Source organism: Eptatretus burgeri, chromosome 3 (genome assembly GCF_056783735.1).
Source record: "Eptatretus burgeri isolate ZD-2024b chromosome 3, Ebu_testis_v1, whole genome shotgun sequence".
In the NCBI taxonomy this organism is placed as follows: Eukaryota; Metazoa; Chordata; class Myxini; order Myxiniformes; family Myxinidae; genus Eptatretus; species Eptatretus burgeri.
The window spans coordinates 32,960,828-32,982,349 of record NC_140963.1 but is presented as its reverse complement, the minus strand read 5'-3'; the positions used below and the strand labels follow the sequence as shown (position 1 = coordinate 32,982,349).

Sequence of the window (21,522 nt, the reverse complement as noted above, 5' to 3'; positions counted from 1 at the left end):
GAAAATCCTCTTTTTCTCTTTTCTAATGACTCTACTCTCTGTCGTGACATCCCTTATCCTTCTGACAGACAGGCAGCAGCCTCTTCCCTCTTCTCAGACCTTAACAAAAATCACAAACAGGTCAAACACTTGGAATGACATTTTCAATCTTGAGAAATATATCTCTATCTCTATCTCTATATTTCATCCCCCCCCCAAAAGAACCATACTGCAAACCCTCCCATCTGCTTTCTCAACAACCCTCTCAAAGAGGTTCAATCACTTCAAATCTTAGGTCTCACTCTCAGCCGTGATCTCTCTTGGGAAAGCCAAATTTCAAAGTTGGCCTCCAAAGCCAGGTGCCAACTGCGCATCCTCCATCGCATAAACTCCTTCCTTGGCAGTTGGCACACCTGATCTCCTATCCACCTCCAAGGCTTTCATCCACAGCATGGTGAAGTACTGCTCTCCCCTCTCGGCTGACTCCCCTGCCTCACATCTTTCTCAGATCGATACCATGGAAACCAAGGCTTTCAAGATCATTGGAATCTCTTGCAATGAAGCCGAGTCTATGGGTCCATCACTTCGCCATCACTGATAGGTCAGTGGTCTCTCTGTCTTCTTCCACCTCATTTCTGGTCTTGCACCCTCTACCCTCTCTGTGCTTTGTCCTCCCCAGGTATCTGCAGGATGCACGCGTTCTATAGCAGCAACACCCTCCCAGAGAAATTGCCCAAATCCAGAACCACTGCTCACCTCCACTCATTTATTCCTCTTCTTCCCTGTCTGTGAACCACCTTCCATACTCTCTTCAATGCCATTCTTCCCTCCAGGTCTTCAAGACAGCTTTTCACCACCATCTCAAATCATCCTCCATCCAAAAACATTATCCTTTCTACACCCGTTAAACCACCCCCACCCTCACTAAATTTTGCTTATGTATCCATCTTGTCCACCCGTTGCGTTCTCCCCTACCCCTCATCTTTACCTGCATTCCTCGTTTGTCCGTCTTCATCTACTTTCTCCCTCCGCACTTGCTCTTGGCATTTCACCTTTCTCCTTTTGTTATGTTCTGTCTCCTCGCTCTTCCATGAGCCTTGACCAGGTATAAAAAAAAACATGCACCACCTGTCACAGTCCACATCATCAGTTCACTTTAAATTCCAGTTCCTACTAATACACACTACAAAAAATTCCTCATTTGAGGTGAGACACCTACGAACCCTTCGGAGATGGGTGCCCGAGTATATTGTCATATGCTCCGTCATGTTTATTTTGCTGTCAAGAATTTGTCTCTATTTTGGTTTTACTTGCATCATTATTAACGTCAGTGAAAAAGGATTACATGTGTTTGTTTCTTTTGGCAACACATTCTCCCTTATCTTTCCTAAATAGTCGTTGCTATTCCAGTGAAATGATCTAGCTGCGAACAAATCCACAAACATTTATAATCCTTTTTCTGTTGGCATTTGTCAAGGAAGAAGTAATGCTGGCCGTCCTGTTGTCACAGCGACTAATAGATGAAGAATGTTGTTGCTGAGGTTATAACCACCTTCACACAATCATTATTTTCAATCAGAAGATCTGAGAATATCTCAGGAACAAATGAAGAGGGGCAGAAGTGTTGGAGTCAATGACCTATACCCTGTAAAATCTCTGAAAAAAGATAAATTTTACAGCACCCTTAACGATAAGAAACCCAAGTAATGGTCTCAAGAAGGCATACATATTCCACCCGAAAAGGTGACTATTCTTTAACCTTACGGCTGACTTATTATAACATATGGGACTTGTCATCGGGACTCGTCTAATTCCAGGATTTTTGTAAAGATCAATAAAAGACTTCTCTTAAACCGTATTTGTCCTCATAGCAATTACAGTCCAACATTAGCCGCAACCATCCCAACACATTCCCTGCCACTCTTTCCGTTCAAAACCAAAAAATATTTGGCAGATCATGAAAGAATGTGTAAATGGAGACGTGGGAGACTATTGAACAATCACGCAAACTCAAGAGATGACTTCTTCAGAAAATGTTTTGAGAAAATAACTGTGACCTAAATTAGGCAGTAGTGCTTATTCAACATATAGCACTCCTTCCTGCAAACAACTGGGCAGATAAAGTGGTTTGGAAATGTCAGTACTGCATAGTATCGGTAGGGCCACAAATGGGCAGGAACATCACAATGGCATATATCATTGCCATGATACCCAGTGAAGCTGAAAATGATGTCAAGCATTCTGCACAACCCACCACACACATCATAGTTCACCATGGTAGGCATAAAGATGAAATGCCATGTGCAAGTTGGTAGTTCAACCTTAAAATGTATTTCACTCTGAAATTCTGTGCAATACTGTAATTATTAGATAGATTTCAGTGGTACTAGGCATGCCTACCCATCACTTTACTGATGGATTTAATCGAAATACAGCATGTTGTACTTCACAAACACATTGTCTATCTATGATTCAAGCCTGGTGTTGGCTTAACGGTTAAGGTGGCTGGTTTTAAGATCTTATAGGGTCTCGAGTTTGAGCCCCTTTTGGCTGTTGAATTAACACCAGGATTGGTTGACTCAGCCTGTCATCCTTCCAAGGTCAGTGAAATGAATACAGGTTTACTGATAATAGAGGGAACTGCATCAGCAGCATAGCTGTGCCCCCAGTAAATGATGCAACCAGCAGCCACAGACTGCATACAATAGCCATCTTTAAATCTCAATGAGGATGTAAAATGAAGTGAAACATGTGAAAAAATCATTTATTTTACAGCACATAGTTGTTATTGCTGCTGTAGTTGTCGTTTGTATGTTCCTTCCGTCTCCCTGCATATATTTTTCTGTTTCTTTGAGAAGTACTGTGTTATGATACATTATTTTGTGTACTCCTTCCATGTCATCTATATATTACTAAAACTCTCATCTTGTATATTATATATGTATGTATGTATGTTCCTGAAATACAGCCAAAACGGTACACAATATCGCAAAAATTTTAGGAACACCTTACTCACCATTCACTTGCGGTATGCAGTATCAAGTTTCGTTCAAATCAGGCAACAAAAAAATTATTTAAAAAATCAATTCCCGATTCAGTCAAGTACTCCGGGATTATTTGATCAATGCAAACAACCTCAGCAGTATAGTTCGCTGGAGCTATCTTTTTTTTTTCTTGAAATTATTTATTTAAAAATCTCAAACATTTAGTATAAACAAAGAACGATTAATTTTTAAGCATAAAATAAACATTGCCATTTTGATGTAATACTTCTATGTTCATAAATAAATAAAATTGTGTTTAGAAGATTACGCACAATAATTTCTGCGACTTTCTTTTCTCCGTTTTTTTTTTTTCACATCGACGCGCAATATCAAGTTTCGTTCAAATTGGGCAACGACAAAAAATTATTAAAAAAATCAATTCCCGATTCAGTCAAGAACTTTGGGATTATTTGATCAATGCAAACAACCTCAGCAGTATAGTTTGCTGGAGCTATCTTTTTTTTTCTTGAAATTATTTATTTAAAAATCTCAAACATTTAGTTTAGACAAAGAAAGATGAATTTTTAAGCATAAAATAAACATCGCCATTTTGATCTAATACTTCGGTGTTCATTAATAAATAAAATTGTGTTTAGAAGATTTCGCATAATAATTTCTTTGACTTTCTTTTCTCCGTTTTTTTCACATTGACGCGCAATATCAAGTTTCGTTGATATCGGGCAACGAAAAAAAATATTAAAAAATTAATTCCCGATTCAGTCAAGGACTCTTCGGGAGTATTTGATCAATGCAAACAACCTTAGCAGTATAGTTCGCTGGAGCTATTTATTTTATTATTTTTGAAATGTTTTTTTTTTAATCAACCGCTGTCACAACAGAAACCCAACGGGTTCATGCGTCGTCTAGTAGAATATAAAATGTTACCGTTGGAACCACGAAATTTAGCTCCCATTCACACTTCTTCAACCCCAGAAAGATGGGCCTTTAAAACAGGCATTTGCCATATTTATGAATGAATCATCTTTAGGATTAAACAGACACAATTTATTATTCTAAGTAAGTCAATTATTAGCTTTCCAAAGGAACCATTTTTATTACCTGCGACGTGTTTTAGGTCGACAAGAGCTCGGCATGGTTGTTGTTGCAGTTGTTGTTGTGGTTCTTGTTGGAAGTCGATTTTTGAAATGTGCACCCATTGGTCGGACAGCTGCCGGACCCCACCTCTATTTGTCGCTTGACCCCACCCACCGTGGCACCCAGAAAAAATAATATGGCCGCAATTTGGTTTTCTGGTGGGCCCAAGACATCGGGCCTGTAGGCCTTCACTGATTATACACTGCCCAGGTTTGTTACGTCAAATGTCCATTGGACTCATTTGGGTGGAGTGTTACTCATGATGAAGGACGCTGAAAATTCAAATCATATGTCAAATAAAAATTGCGTTTGGGTCCATTTGTTTGTCTGTCTGTCTGTTTGTTTGTCCACACAGAACTTTTGTGTTTTTCTCCGCAACTGCTTGTACGGATTGAGAAGAAATTGTCACCATCAGTGCGACTACTCATGCAGAATGTTTTGTTGATAATTATGACTTCATAGGTCACATGGGGTGGCAGCCGTGTTGGAAAAACAGAAAACATTTTGACCTCTATATCTCTGAAACCGCAACAAGGAAAAAATTGAAACTTGGCACAAGTACTCCTCATGGGGAATAAGTGTGATTGGTTTATAACGTCATAGGTGCCTTCGTTATGACGTCATAATTGCCTATGTAGAACGCTACATCTGATCAGTATCAACATTGTTGAGGGTCATCTAGGGATAAAATGTTCAAAAGCAAAAAAAAAGATGATGTAATCAGTCATGTGATTTGACAGCCATATTGATTTTTTTTTTTGTTTTCTTTTTAAACCTTCAAAAATCTTCTCTGAAGTGGCTGAACAGATCGAGGTGAAACTTTACAGGTTTAACTGCCTATCCATGAGGAACAAAAGCTTCACACATATGATGTAATAGGTCACATGGTTTGGTATCCATGTTGGATTTACCATAATTTTTTGATGTGGGTTCTTTTTGGTTTTTTTATTTTTTATTTTTAATAAGGCTCACTTGGCTGTGCCTGGATGGGTTTGAGGGTAGAGGAGTAGCAGTTGAAATGTGAATCCTATCCAGGTTCCTCCAGATGACTTCATCTTTGCTTTTTACTTGCTCGGGTTCCTTCTGCTAACTCCAATGCAGGACTGTACCCATTTGGTCTTCCATTTGATTGAATTGAATTTATTTTAATCCCATTCTAAATTCAATTGAATGATAATAAATACCTGGGTATTCATGAATAATTGATGTCACATGGTCTGGCAGCCATATTGGATTGAGCAAAAATCTCAAAATAATTCTTTCTCGTGAATTTCTTAATCAATTGACGTGAAAATTCACAATTATGATCTAGTAGTGATGGGGAATATATGTTTTAAATGTCAACCTAATCGGACCCATGGTCTGACAGCCAGAATTGTTTAACTTTTTTTGATCTGGTTTCTTTTTTCTTTCTTTCTTTTTTTCTTGTTTTTTGAATAAGGCTCACTTAGCTATGCCTCGATGGGTTTGATGGTGGAGGAGTAGCAGCTGAAATGTGAATCCTATCCAGATTCCTCCTGATTTTTTCTTTTTGCTTGTTTGGGTTTCTTCTGATTACTCCAATGCAGGACTGTACCTATTTGGTCTTCCATTTGATTTGAATTGAATATATTTTAATCCCATTCTAAATTCAATTGAATAATTAATAATAATAATAAAAATAATAATAACAATAATAATATGTCGTGGGTCAGGGTCAGGTGTCCGATCAAAGTGAGGTTACATCAAAGCATGACGTCTTGGTACCCGGTCGTCACTGCCAGTAGTTATAAAATGGCAGTTCTAATTATGTCTCTTATTAATTTACATAACACACCAGGACACAAACGCCACACAAAAGCAGTCCTGGCGAGAGTCTGCAATCTCTGATTGCTCTTTTTCTTGTTACCTCTACCACTGAAGATGGATGGAGGTTATGTTTTCACCTCTGTTTGTTTGTCTGTTTGTGAAAAGGATATCTCAAAAAGTTATGGACAGATTCAGACGAAACTTGACGGACAGGTTGGGTGTGTTACAAGGATGAATTGATTAGATTTTGGTGAAAATGTGAATCCAGATCTGGATACAAGAATTTAAAAAATATTTTAAATGATTCTTCACCATTGAGACATCGGGCCAAAAACAATATATAGCACAATATTTCAAAACGTTGTGGACAAATTATGACAAAGCTTGGTGGATGAGTTGGGTCGGTGACAAGAACAAGCGGATTCGATTTTCTTTAAGGTAAGGATGCAGATCCGGCCTATCAGTGGGACACTAAACGTAAACTATTCAGCCTGGTGGAAGTATATGCTCTACCGAGTGTCATTCCACTTTAAACTAGAGGGGGGGCACTCAGTGGAGTGCAAAACCTCTGCCGCCAATACTGCTGGGTCACTTAAGTGAACCTGATATCCCATTCATTGTAGGTCAAAACGGATCAGACTTTACTGAACCACGATTGAATAAACTAAACTAGATCGACGTGCATGTAGAAATGGCCAAAAAATAAAATCGAAATTTTTTTGAAAAAAAAGTTGCAAAATTAGTTTGTTTTTTTCTCTACCAAATTTTTTGGGGGGGATTGGAAATCACTTAAAACATGTAGAAATGCAAAAAAAAAAAATTCAAATATTTTTCAAATAAAATTGAAATGTTTTTGAAAAAAGTTGCAAAATTTCTGGTTTTTTTCTCTCAAACAAATTTTTTTTTTTGGTTGGAAATCACAAAAAAAACATGTAGAAATGCAAAAACAAAAATTAAAATATTTTTTTTCAAAATGGCCGCCATAGCGGCAATATTGGACTTTGGACCAAGTCCAAAATATAATGGCATGATCCTTGGACCATACCTAACCCCCCACCAAGTTTCGTCGAAATCCGTACAGGAGTTTTTCCGTAATACTGTTCACAAACAAACAAACAAACAAACAAACAAACAAACAAACAGACAGGGGTGAAAACAGCAACCTCCGTCCATCTTCGATGGCGGAGGTTAATAATAGATAACCTTAGTCAATAATATGACTCAGTGTTAGAGAAGAGACCAACCTGGAAATTATAGGAATGGACGTACAGTTGCATTTCCATTCCAGAACCTCAAGAGCAATACATCAAATCGTCATAGCACAAAAACGTTTTTTAAAGTAGAAATTACAGGTGAATGGGAAGGCTAATAGTCAGAAAGAATGACCTCCTGCAGATAAGGGAAGGGAATTAGAGTCAACTACAATGAATGGACTAAGATCATTTGTACCCTTGAACAGGTGAGGCAGACAAATTATACCCACGCTCAAGGTTGTTAATGAGCCAGCTCAGTTTTTATAAATGATAATCTAATGTTTATTATTATTATTATTATTATTATTATTATTATTATTTCATACGCAGCCTGCGCCTGCTGGATGCATCATTTCTGTTTCCAATAAGCTGGTACTCGTTTTGCTGACATCGGAAGGATGACAGGCTAAGTCAATCCACCTGGCGTTCTTTAACGGCAGAACAGAGACTCACACTCAGGATCCTAAGATCTTAAGCCAGCCACCTTAACAGTTACACCAACACCAGGCTTATAATCTAATGGTGACTTGACAGTTATCTTGAAACTAACTCGACTTCCTGAAACTTATAATCCAAATTCTTAATACTGCTGCCTTCTGCTGGATCGGAACCCACAAACTCTGGCCTGCCAAACCCTTTTTATAACTCTACTGGTAAAGTCTCATGAAGAATGTTTTAATGATATTTATGATGTCATAGGTCATGTAGTGTGGCAGCCATGTTGGAAAAAAAGGAAAAACTTTGGACCTGTGTATCTCCGAAACCACGCCATGGAATAAAAATTGAAACTTGGCACATGTGAAGAACTATCAATGGGAAACAAGTGATATTTTTGATGATGTCATCGGTGGCTTCTTTATGACATGATAATTGCATTCGTCAAATGCTTTATCCGCTAAGTATGAAAAATTTTGAAGGTCATCTCGGGCTAAATTGTTTGAGGGGAAAAGAATTGATGATGTCATCGATCACGTGGTTCGACAGCCATATTGTTTTTAACATTAAAACGTTTAAAAAAAACCTTCTTTTCCGAAATGGCCAAACAGATTGAGGTGAAACTTTACAATTATGATCACCGATCCAAGAGGAACAAAAAGTTCTCCACCTATGACATTGTTACGGTTTTGAAAAAAACTTACCGCATGGGGAGAGCATACATGGACATGTAGGTAACCTGAGGTAAGGATTAGTTATTTCATTAGTCTTAATGTCGATAGTTCTTGGTTCCTGTCGAGGGGTTGTTTGGTGGTCATGTGTTGGCTTGGTCATATTTCCCTGTTGTAATATCTCCCCCTCCCCCTCTGTTCCTTTCAATCTTTCCTTCTTCACACCATCGTTCTGTTCAATCCCTCTACTTTCAATCATTCATCCTTTTCCCCATCGGTCTGTCCCCACCCCCCCCCCCACCCCTTGCCTTTCTCAATCCAATAATCTCCCATTCACCAAACATCTTTTAAACAATCCCTCCTTTTTCCCATCGGTCTGTTACCCCACCTCCCCACACTCCTCTGCTCCTTTTGACAATCCCTCCATCAACCCATTGCTCTTACCTTCAACCCCGCAGCCGTCCAGTCATCCCTTGGTCCGGTGGAGTCCCTCTCCATTTTCACTCCATTCTTGCATGCATGTTCATGACACAGCACATGATGCTCGGTGTCCGTGGCCTGTGGGATGGCGCATCTCACATGCGAAACGGTACATACACTGCAAGACTGTACGGATGAACGCTTGCACTCAAGGGAGGGCACTGGCTTCTGTTGCTGCCTTGTGCGCATGAGGGGAGGGACAAGGGTTGTGCCTCAGATTGACGTGGCATTTTCCACAAGCGACGTCGTGGATCCGCCCTTATCGACGGTGAACCAATGAGGGACAGGCCCGCATGCAGAGCCGGATGAACCATTAGGCAGACAAGGCATGTTGTGCCTCAGGGCCAGCCAAAAATTCGGGCCACAAAAATTTAGGCAACGTGTTTTATAGATAGCTTCCTCCCCTTGGTCTAATGGGTGAATAAGTGTAAATGCGCTGCGATTTGTTATTGGAATACCCCATCTCCCGCAACAACAACAACAACGACAACAACGACAACGACAACAACGCCATCTTCACGTCCATCCTGACGTCATGACGCTCGCGGCTTTCTTCGTGCGCACGTCAGTCAGCAGGCGCGCGCGTGGGAGGAGTCTAGCGGAGGCACGGCGTCCCTCCATAGCCAATCGGCAGGGAGCGGGCGTCCTCCCCGCCCCGCCTCAGACTCGACACGTTCGCCATGAGACACGCGGTCGGAGGTGAGGTAAACACTGTATCGTGTTTAATGTGGTTTGTATTTTCCAATAAAAGCTTTTAAAACTTGTACATCTGATGTTCTATTTGCATATTCAATCCATCGTTATGTCAGGACGCAAAGGTGGCTGGGAGCGAGCTTAGGAGTTGCAGAAAAAGAAGCATAAGGAGGATCAACTACTCAAGAAGACTCATAAATTGACATCGTTTTTCCATGTGGTGGAGAAAGATGCTGCTGCTGCTGTTGGTGGTGATGATGATATAGATTCAACTAAGGACTCCCCTTCAACATCCCCCGCAATTGATCCTGTCGAAGACAAGCCGGCCGACGATGGTGACACTATAGTGTAGCAGATAGTAGAAAAATCGTGCAAATTATGATACAAGCATCAAATTTGGCATTTCTGTTCTGCAGGCCTTTCTGATCAAATCTTCCCGATTAGCCATTTGAAAAAAAAAAAAAAAAACTTCAAAAAAATTTGAAGTCCCAGCTGGCTGAAATTCTTGAAGCACAAGTGAACATCCCAGACAGAGAACCAAGGGGAGATGTAGTCATCATTGATGGCTCAGCACTTATCAATGCCCTACCTCCACGCACTTCAAAGATATCTGATGACTATGCTAAAGAAGACATCATCCCAAAGGTGGAATCCTATGGTGCCAGGTACCATGCGTTCTACCATGCATCAACAGCGTCTTGGTGCATTGGCCCTTTTGTGCATTGAAAGTGATTTGCTCCGAGAACTGGACTTCAGTTCCGTAATTGAAGAGTTTTCAGTTGTAAAAGCGTGCAAGGTTGCAATCTAAGGTCTAGTAAACTCTAAAGCAAAGTGCCAAATCTGTACGTGTTTTGTCATGCATATATTCATACACTGCAAATTATATAGAGGGATTAAATAAACTATTTTCTTTTCACATTAAATATTTGTCTTTTTTGTATTAAATATTTTGTTCTTGAATCAGTTCATCTTTTGTCTGGGGTCCATTTCCATGAGCCCGAGATCTAATTTAAATTTTTCAGGCCATGCTCTAAAATTTCAAAATGTGCCTTAGGGCCAGCCGAGGCTTAATCTGGCACTGCCCTCATGAGCTGGGGCAAAAACAGCTCATGAGCAGAAGGCTCAAAGACAGGAAAGGCTCGTGAGAGAAGGAAAAGAGCTTACGAGAGGAAGAAAACGAGATAAGCAGAAGACTCACATATGCGGAAGGCTGATGGATGGAGAAAGCTCATGAGAGAATGGAAAAAGCGTGTGAGGGTGAAGAAGGAAAGGTTCCACGAGGCAGTTTGTGGTGTCAAGCTTCTGTGGAAGTAGAATACTCCTTCCACAAGCATCGTGCTGCGGGCTTGATCCTGTCAGCCATGAAGGACGAGGAGGGTGAATGCAGCACTTCATCAACAGTGGCCTGAGGAGGAAGAAGTTGAGGCAAATGAGGGCGAGTCACATATCTAGCTCGCATATCTGAGATGCCGGAGAGCACTCACCCACTGGGTTTGGGGACATCAGGGATTGGGCTGCATGTCCCATCGCCACTGCCTATATTCCCCACCATTTTCCTCCATTCTCGTGTATATTTTAGCTGTGTGAGGTGAGGGGGAAAAGAAGAGACTGCTTTTCTTTTCACCATACTTTTCTTATATTTTCAAGTTCTTCTTGTTGTATTCTTCTCCCCCCCCCAAATGAATGATGGCCACATCTTTTGTGTAACTAAGACTGAATAAGAAGAATATATGTTATGGTTAAATCTGCTCTGATATGCCTGTTGCTTTCTTGTTGTAAATCCATCCATCCATCGGGACCATACTCTGTGCAGAGCGTTGGTGCTGCCGAAGCAGTCTCCTTGGCTATTGGGCACAATCCTGGATGGGACACCACTCCAACATAGGATACCAGCAAGCTGGCACTCATTTTGCCAACCTCTGAAGGATGACAGGCCGAGTTAACCCCACCTCGTATAAATTCAACAGCTGAGCGGAATTTGAACTCAGGACCGAGGATCCCAAGCCCACCACCCTAACCATTAAGCCAACACCAAGCATTCTTGTAAATGCTTACTTTTAAATGATTGCTTGCATGTGTGTGTGTATTTGTGTGTGTGTTTGTGTGTGTGTGCGTGTGTGTGTGTGTAATAAATAATTGTTTGTTGTCGTTTCCAATCTGTCTTGGTTGTCTTTTCTTTTATTGGCCCAACAGTGCACAAGTGTTGTTGGATGGGAAGTTGTACCCCACCTAATTTGCTTTATTAGCCAGCGCACACTCACTGTACCACTCGGCAGTAGTCTGAGTGTGTGCTGAGGGCGTGAGACCCAATTGACTTGGCCGTCCACAGGTAAGGTATCATGGGAGGTAGTGTAACCCTACCAGGATTGGCAGTGCCGATCGGCGTTCGCTTGGAAACCTGTCTGTGTGCGGAGTTATCTGTGCCTGGCAGCCTCAGAACTGGGGGTTCAGGAGGGACCTGAGTGCTTCCCCTCATGGCGAGCCCTAAGCCCCGGATCTGTACCAACATCATGGGTCACATGGTCTGGCAGACATATTAGATTGAATGAAAGTCTTTAATAAAAACATTTCTGTTGAACCACTTCATCAATTGATTTGAAAAATCACAATTATGATTTCGGAATCATGGGGAATATACGTTTTAAATTTCAACCTGATTGGACGCATGGTCTGGCAGCAGGAATTATTTAATATTTTGAATCTGGGTTCAGGGATTTAAATCAAACTTGGTACAAGTATGTATGATGATGTAATATGTGGGTGGAGGCATATCTGGCAATGTCGCGACATCAAAGAGTGCCCTTCTAGTTTTTTGGAGGTTTTCTTGCTCCAATGAAGGGTAAACACCTGAAAAGTCAGCATTTCCTTCCTTCCCAGGGCAATTAACATCACTCAAGAAACATTCTCTTGATTTCAACCTTTGTTATACTTGTCCGTCAATGCAAATGGAAACTAGCCTTCACAAGCAAGACCTTATAGTTCTTTATTCTGAATCACTATGAAAATAAATTATACAAGGAAGATAGGATAAACAGAATAAGAACAATTAAATGACAGGATATTCAGATGGAAAGATTGGTAGGGATTGCGATGACATAACGTATGTCATTCAAAATAATTTTTAATCATTTTCCCCATAAAATGTCTGATTAATAAACAAGTGTTACATATTTTATCAAGCAAGTATGTAAAACCTATGACTAAACAAGCAATATGTACCACCTTTTATAAAGACAAGCACACACAATATGGAAAAAAAATCCTTTGAATGAATCAGTGCTACATTATGTTGTATAGCATTTAAATCTACAAAAGCCTAGAATGTTTTACTCATATTGGATACTGCTGGATCTTCAAAAGGAATTCAAAATGTTCAAAGAACAAGATACTCAGTCCAAAAAGTCCAAGAAACAATGAATTATATTTCTCACTATATCTACTGTACATGAGTACGACGACATTTTCATGGCCCCAAATATTCCCACCTTCTTGTGAGGTCGGCTGAGGTACATTTTGGACCCAAGTATACTGCATGGCTAAAAGTATGTGGACACCCGTTCTAATTAGTGGATTCAGAAATTACAGCCACACCCATTACTGACAGGTGTATATAATCAAGCACACAGCCATGCAATCTCCATAGACAAACATTGGCAGTAGAATGGGCCATACTGAAGAGCTCAGTGACTTTCAACTTGGCACCGTCATAGGATGCCACCTTTCCAACAAGTCAGTTCGTCAAATTTCTGTCTTGTTAGAGCTGCCCCAGTCAACTGTAAGTGCTGTTATTGTGAAGTGGAAACGTCTAGGAGCAACAAAAGCTCAGCCATGAAGTGGTAGACCACACAAGCTCATAGAATGGGACTGCCAAGTGCTAAAGTGCGTAGCGTGGGAAAATCGTCTGTCGTCGGTTACAACACTCACTACCGAGTTCCAAACTGATTCTGGAAGCAACGACAGCACAAACACTGTTCATCGAGAGCTTCATGAAATGCATTTCCATGGCCGAGCAGCCGCACACAAGCCTGAGATCACAATGCACAATGCCAAGTCTCGGCTGGAGTGGTGTAAAGCTCACTGTCATTGGACTCTGGAGCAGTGGAAACACGTTCTCTGGAGTGTTGAATCACACTTCACCATCTGGCAGTCCGACGGCTGAATCTGGGTTTGGTGGATACCAGGAGAACGCTACCTGCCCAAATGCATAGTGCCAACTGTAAAGTTTGGTGGAGGAGAAATAATGGTCTGGGGCTGTTTTTATGGTTCAGGCTAGGCCCTTAGTTCCAGTGAAGGGAAATCATCATGCTACAGCATACAATGACATTCTAGACGATTCTGTGCTTCCAACTTTGTGGCATCAGTTTGGGGAAGGCCCATTCCTGTTTCAGCATGACAATGCCCCCATGCACAAAGTGAGGTCCATACAGAAATGGATTGTCAAGATTGGTGTGGAAGAACTTGACTGGCCTGCACAGAGCCCTAACCACAACCCCATCGAACACCTTTGGGATGAATTGTTACACCGAATGCAAGCCAAACCTTATCGCCCAACATCAGTGCCCGACCTCACGAATGCTTTTGTGGCTGAATGCAAGCAAATTCCCGCAGCAATGTTCCAACATCTGGTGGAAAGCCTTCTAAGAAGAGTGGAGGCTGTTATAGCAGCAAAGGGGGTGGGGGAGGACCAACTCCATGTTAATGCCCATGATTTTGGAATGAGATGTTGGACGAGCAGGTGTCCACAAACTTTTGGCCATGTCATGAATATCACAAACCGGCTGGCGAGGACTAACGTTCGACGGAAGGCAGCAGCAATTTGTAATTTTGTTCAGGGTGCTGGTGATTTCTTGCCAACTCTTCACAAAAGACACCTTGTGATCTTCAACATCCATATATAATCAATGTTGGCAGATGGGCTTAATGTCCGACTGACGGAAGGTATACATATTCACGCTGCATGTGAAACACCAGTGTGTCAGTTAATAACTCGGCCAGGATTCTAACCCAGGCTAGACAGCTTAGAGACAAGTGCGCATTCTTCTAAGATACCCTGCCAGCCCACTATTTTTCAATGTATTATCCATCCATCCATCCATTGGGACCATACTCTGCGCAGAGCGTTGGTGCTGCCGAAGTAGTCTCCTTGGCTATTGGGAACAATCCTGGACGGGTCACCACTTCGACACAGGATCTCAGCAAGATGGCACTCATTTTGCCGACCTCGGAAGGATGAAAGGCAGAGTCAACCCCACCTGGGGTTAATTCAACAGCCAAGCAGGATTTGAACTCAGGATCCTTGGATATTATACACATAATATATAACACATGTAAATAATAAGGAAAGATTTCTTCATCATCATCATCATGTACCATGCATGCTCTATGCACAGCGTTGGTGCTGCCGAAGCAGTTGCTCGGCTACAGTCCTGATCGGGTCTTCCCTCCGATTCAGGAAGATAGGGCAGGAATTTGGAACTTGGCCATGGTGCCGATGATAGCTCACATACTCTTTGTGAAAGATACCGTGTGATCTTCAACGGCCACCGACTAATGCAGACAGATGGGACACCATGTTCAATGCCCATTCGATGGACGGCACACACATTGATGAATCACCCTAATTGAGACAAACACCAGTTTTACATTTAAGAGCTAGGTCGAGATTCTAACCCAGGCTTGGCAGCTTGGATGCTTACTCTCACGATTTAATTGCTTCCAATGTTGATTGTATTCATAGGATAGGCAGCAACAACAAAAAAAATGTTGAGTGAGGTGAGGAGAAACATTTAAACGTGCTCTTCATGTCTTTCAACAAAACAATGGACCACTTTGAAAAACAAAGAAGTCTGCACGGAAGTTTTATCCTTCACAAAGCAACCTGATATGAAATTCTCAGCAAGGATCCCACATCAAAGTGTTACAATTTTAGGCAGAGAGGTTGTGGGGCAGGAGTTTCTGTGTGGAGGTTGGGAGTGGTGGGGGTTGGGGGTAAAGAGGCATCAGTGGCTTCGAATCAAAGAGCCTTCGTACAATATTGCAAAAAACACTTGTTCTTCAAAGGCAAATAAAATATCTGCAATCATATAATCAGCCCATTAAATGTAACAAATATTTCCATTCCAGAATAATTCTTTTATTGCTTGTAATTATTTCAGGGAAGCATTGTTATTTAAACATTTTGTAGTCAGATTCCTCCAAAAAAAAATCCTTTTCTCACAGTGCATTGAGCAAAAAGTTTGTTTGATTTTTTTTTTTTTTTTTTTTTTGCATTTATGCAGGAATAACAGAAAACAACCAAATTAGAGCAAACTATAGAATTGACACCCATTTGCTTACTGACGAGTGTTGGCTGGCCTAGAGGTATGTGCACTTTCCTCTGAGGTGTCCAACTGGGGTTATAATCTGGGACTTGCTATCAACTGTCATCCTGGTGTTTCACAGACAGAGTGAAGCATCAACATGTGTGCTGTCCATTCGGAGGATGTTAAAGATGAGGACCCGTCTGCCAGCACTGGTTGTTGGTGGGCATTAAGGGCATTAAAGATTGGTGGGCACTGGTTAGGGTGGCAGGCTTTGGATCCTAGGGTCCTGCATTCAAATCCCGCTCAGCTGTTGAATTAATACTAGGTGGGGTTAACTCAACCTGTCATCCTTCCGAGGTCGGCAAAATGGGTGCCAGCATGCTGGTATACTGTGTCGGAGTGGTGACCTGTCCAGGATTGTGCCCAATAGCCAAGGAGACTGCTTCAGCAGCACCAACGCTCTGCACAGAGTATGGTCCCAATGAATGAATGAACTAATTAATTGAAGCTCCTTCAAGAGTAGGTGAGTTATCGTGACTCGGTCTCAGAGATCGAAACGATGGAAAACATCATCATCGTGTAGACAGATGACAATCACAACAATAAAGAGGTAAACCTACATTAGGTCAAAGAGGTTTTGATAAATATTTTTCTAATAGTTCCAAGAGGAAAATTCCAGATGAGTTGTCAATTCTTGCATATTGATTCATAATGATATTGAGTAAGTGTTATGCTGATCTGATCAATGTGGAAAGGAAAATTAATTTTTTTCCACCTGGATCAGTAACCCCCTCCTGCACAGTGGTCCTGTGAAGAGGTTTCCTTGTTTCAGGACTAGGTGAAGCTTTTGCCAGAATTTTCCTCTTCTTTCTTTTCTCTGTAGCCATTTACATTTAGTGGCTCTCAGCCTTGTTTAGGGCGAATTTCAATTAAAAAAAAATTGTATCGTCCTCAAATTGGATAAACCACCCTCCTGAGATTAATTGCTGCTGACGTAGTCTCTTGGTAAACGTTATACTGGGTGGTTTGCCATTACCTTCCCAGCGATAGTCAGGGAAAGAATTTGAAATTTGTGTGGGGTAGTGACACGTAATGGCTTTACTAATTTCGAAAGGCACTGTGACCATTTTAACATCCACAAGTGAATGCTGACAAAGGGGACAGCCAGATCAACAACCCATTCCACCAGGACAGTGTGCACTTCTCTGACCCGACAACCTGCCTGTGCAAGTGAGTTTAACTGCATCGGTAACACAATAACAATTGCTATAACGACAATATTTTTATAATCACCAATAATAATTCTGAACCTGCATCATTCTAACTACAATCATCATGATAACATTATTTGGGTAAGAAGGTTAATAAGAAAAAAGGTTTAAAGAACAGTATATATATATATATATATATATATATATATATATATATATATATATATATATATATATATATATATATATATATATATATATATATATATATATATATATATATATATATATATATATATATATATATATATATATACACACACACATACACCAGTGGGATGTGCTGACATATTGAAAGCAATAATGAACCGTGCTTCCCCATTGTCTTGGGTGACTCACCTGCATTTTATTTTCATTTCTTTATTTTCATTTACGGATGCTTTCTGACAGTTCTGCGATTTTTCCTGGTGTATCGGTTTCGATGTACATCGTCACGTAAAATTTCAACTTTCTATGTCACCTGGAAGGTACAAACTTTAATATCAGTCAAAGAGTGGCTAGATTGAAATATATATATATATATATATATATATATATATATATATATATATATATATATATATATATATATATATATATAGTTTTGTTTTGGCCAAGCTCTTGTTTTGTTTAGTTTCGTGACCCACCTCATGTATTTACCTGTATTTATAATATGTTGTGTGAAAATATAGAAATCATATCTGAAACTCGTCAAGCTCCAAACTTGCACATTTTTTCAAAATATGGAAAAAAAAAACACCCGAAATTGTGACAATTTTCTTATAAACATTGTCCAATCACAGCGCTCTTGACACACAGCACCACACTCATCAATCAATCATGCGCTTCGTTTTAGGCGCTCATCAACCAATCACGCACTTCACTTCAGGCAAACTGTAAACTCACTAGCTGTCATGGTGGCGTGCATGTCGTCTGATGCTAGTGCTGCCGAAGATTCTGAAGGCAGTCCTTCGGGGTTCTGTCTGATGCATGTCATCAACACCCACAGCAAAGTAATTCCATTTAGTGAGAAAAGCATGAAGAAATTTCAGGAATGTGCTGCTAAGTGGATTGATGTTGAAGGAAGTCCTGAAAGTAAGGTTGCTGTCAAGGCGCTACAAGTACACCACAGCCAGCACAGGCTTGGTGTTGGGATTGCAGCTGCTGTAGCCGCCGATGCCGCACCCGGTGATGATCATGATGATGATGATGATGAATGTGACGGATCTGGAAGGGAGGATCTCCTTTCTACCATTAACTAATTTTTGACAGAATGGTCAAAATCAATACCTGGATGTTCTGCTCCAAATTCTGCTCTCACTTAGTGTCAGTGTCATCCTTCAAAGTTCAATCATAAACTGACCGTGACATGTGTCAATGATCCTAACTGACATCTAGACTAGTATGGAGTATATGGACTAACTTAAAATTCTAAACATGAATCACAACACCACCATTGATTCCATCTGCAGTTGTTACGTATTCTATTAAATCAACGATGTGGGGGCAAACCTGCTATAGCAGTAGGGCTACACTGGGTTTGTTTGCGGTCGCAGTGGAATGCCAACCTAAAAATGTTAATACTTAGTGGCTATACACCGATAATTATTATTGAACTTCAATATAAAGTATACTGTGCCGCTGGCATAATTTTGTAGTGAACTTCTGCTGCCCACAACAAACACGAGCAAAGTTACGACTTGTACACGGTAGTCCATGGCTCCACGAAGATAGTGTTTACAGTTTTTTAATGACATTTTTAGTAGTCCTTCAGAATATTTTTCTATTCGTGTAAATTTAAGGGAAAAACTAATCTCAGTATTAATCACCTAGCCACTGTAGTCTGAATGCAATGAATAATTTGATAAGATTCATACTATCAACCATTGTGTCATTAATTTATGTGAAGATTCATGCATGTCCCCTCTAGATTTTCAATTCACAAACAAACATAGATGAGCATGGCATATGCAAATTACATGCACATTGCAAAGAAAAATGTTTACTAAATTTGACTTTCCAAAAATGTTTGTGACTTGTTCTGCCTTCGTGAACCAAGAATAGTGACGACCTATATGCAAGTACTATAATTGGATTGCTCATGCTTATCATCATCAGAAGTCATAATCCACATTACAATGTTTTGATGATGAAGCGAATGTTCCTCCAGTTTTGAGATTTTATCTATGATTGGAAAACATCGCATAATGATGACAAAACAGAAGAAAATGTCCATCTATAAAAAGGAACATTTATAGGTGCAAGCAACAGATAAAACTATGCAAAACAGTTTGAGACATGTTTGTAGAATATATATATATATATATATATATATATATATATATATATATATATATATATATATATATATATATATATATATATATATATATATTTGATGGCAAAAAGGATAGTTTTCAAGAAACTTTGATCATCAGGACATGTACATATATTAAGTAAATCTAAACATTTCATGTAATCCGCCTTAGTGCTGAAGAACTAATGTGAAGAATTATAACCCTCCAATTGTAAATAATCAGCGCACAATATACTCACCTGTGGAAGCTGAAATTGAATTGATCTTTCCACTGCTTAAAATATATAATGGAGATATTATATACAAATTAATGAAAAAAAAGTGTTGTGTGAATAATTTCAGCTTTGGTGTGTGATAGATTTATGCATCAATGGTTGAACGAAGAATGACTGATGATTTGTTTGCTGATGGATGATATTATGATACACTGTGTTTGATTTCGGTATGTCAATTCAGTGCATGTCTTCCTGACTTGTATATTCAGCTTTTGTACCGATGAATGAGGTCTGTAGATCAACAATTAGTGACATTACTATTTACAATTACTGTTTTTGCATACTACTTTATTGATCATCTTCTCCTGTACATAATCTCCCGGGATGGGAGAAAGTAACTGGCATTGTGCAGTGATAGGAAGTCATGGACATTATTCTTTACAGATATTATATACAGATGATGTACATTACAGTGATAGGAAGTCTGAAACATTCTTCTTTACGGATGGTGTACAGTGGTAGCAAGCTGTAAACAACTGTAATCAGGCAAGCTTTCCTCATTACATCATCCATTGAAAGTGTGCAAAAAGGCTGTTGCACTGGACTGTACTGTCAACGTTTCAAAAAAGATTTACTCCATCAACTTTTCAAAAAGGAAGAAAAAAGATATTAACTCAACATGATGATAACTCGAATGAGCTCTGTTGTTCACAACCTGCAACATGTGAACAGTAATAAGATATGACAATCACTGTTGGTTTTTTACTTCATTTTATAAGCATCACTCTTTAACATTTGTCTTTGACTTAGAATCATCAACTCCATCTCGAAGAGTTGTCCACCAATCCATGAGAATGAAAGCAGTTGTTTTATTTTTTCCAACTTTTGACTTTTTACATTAAAAATTACAACATTATCATCACACCATTTTAAAGCCTTTTTCCCTGAGCAGGGGTAAGTTTTTTGCATGCTCCAATCATGGTACCCTTTCTTGTGGCAATGTTTTTACCGCCGGATGCCCTTCCTGACGCCAACCCTCAAGTCGCCTTCGACTCTGCAGGGATAATTACCAGAATACTGGTGCTCATTTCGCCAACCTTCGGAAGGATGACAGGCTGAGTCAACCCCCTGATACTAACTCAGCGGCCAGCGGGGCTCGAACTCAGGACCCTGAGGATCTTGAGTCACCGCTTTAAGCACTAAGCCACACCAGGCTCATTAAAAATTACTACACCAGTAAACTGTCAAATAAAGAGCTCACTCTGATCACTGATTTATTTTATTACTTGATTTATTTAGCTGCTTGCAAAATGCAAGCACAATCCACTTCATCAAATAAAAGAAGCTTATACAGTATTTATTATGTCTACATGTAAAGGATGCTCCTCAGTATCTGCTTGCATTCTGAAAGCATTCCCACTAGTCCATCCATCCATTGGGACCATACTCTGTGCAGAGTGTGCAAAGCAGTCTCCTGGGCTATTGGGCACAATCCTGGACGGGTTGCCACTCCGACACAGGATCCCAGCAAGCTGGCACTCATTTTGCCGACCTCGGAAGGATGAAAGGCAGAGTCAACTCCACCTGGTATTACTTCAACAGCCAATCAGGATTGAACTCAGGATCCACAAAGGACCCATGGATCCCAAGCCCACTACTCTAGCCATTAAGCCAACACCAGACATATGCCCACTACTATAAGTATGTTTCCACCAAAAATAGCTGGCAGAATAATCTAGAGGAATTCACACTTGTGTCTGAGCTGTTTTGACTGGGTTAGAATCTTGACCCAGCTATAAACTATGGTAGCACCCTGGTGTTTCACATGCAGGGCGATGTATCAATGTTTTTGCCGTCATTTGGAAAGACATTAAGCTGGAGGACCTCCACCAGCAATGATAATTGCTGCATCATAAATATCCCATGGTTTCTTCAATGAAGAATGGGTAACCTGAACAAAATGCAATTTTCTGGCTAAACTGCAGGCACCAATTGGTTTG

The 21,522-nt window shown here is 40.2% G+C and overlaps 1 long non-coding RNA gene across 1 annotated transcript in view; it reads right to left on the bottom strand.

The window, feature by feature from the left end:
• Positions 1-9,004, bottom strand: part of LOC147029649 (uncharacterized) — a 52,091-nt gene extending 43,087 nt beyond the window's left edge. The window contains exon 1 of the long non-coding RNA XR_015055735.1: positions 8,710-9,004. This is a non-coding gene — a long non-coding RNA (uncharacterized LOC147029649). The remainder of the gene's footprint in view (positions 1-8,709) is intronic.
• Between the last annotated feature and the right edge of the window lie 12,518 nt (positions 9,005-21,522).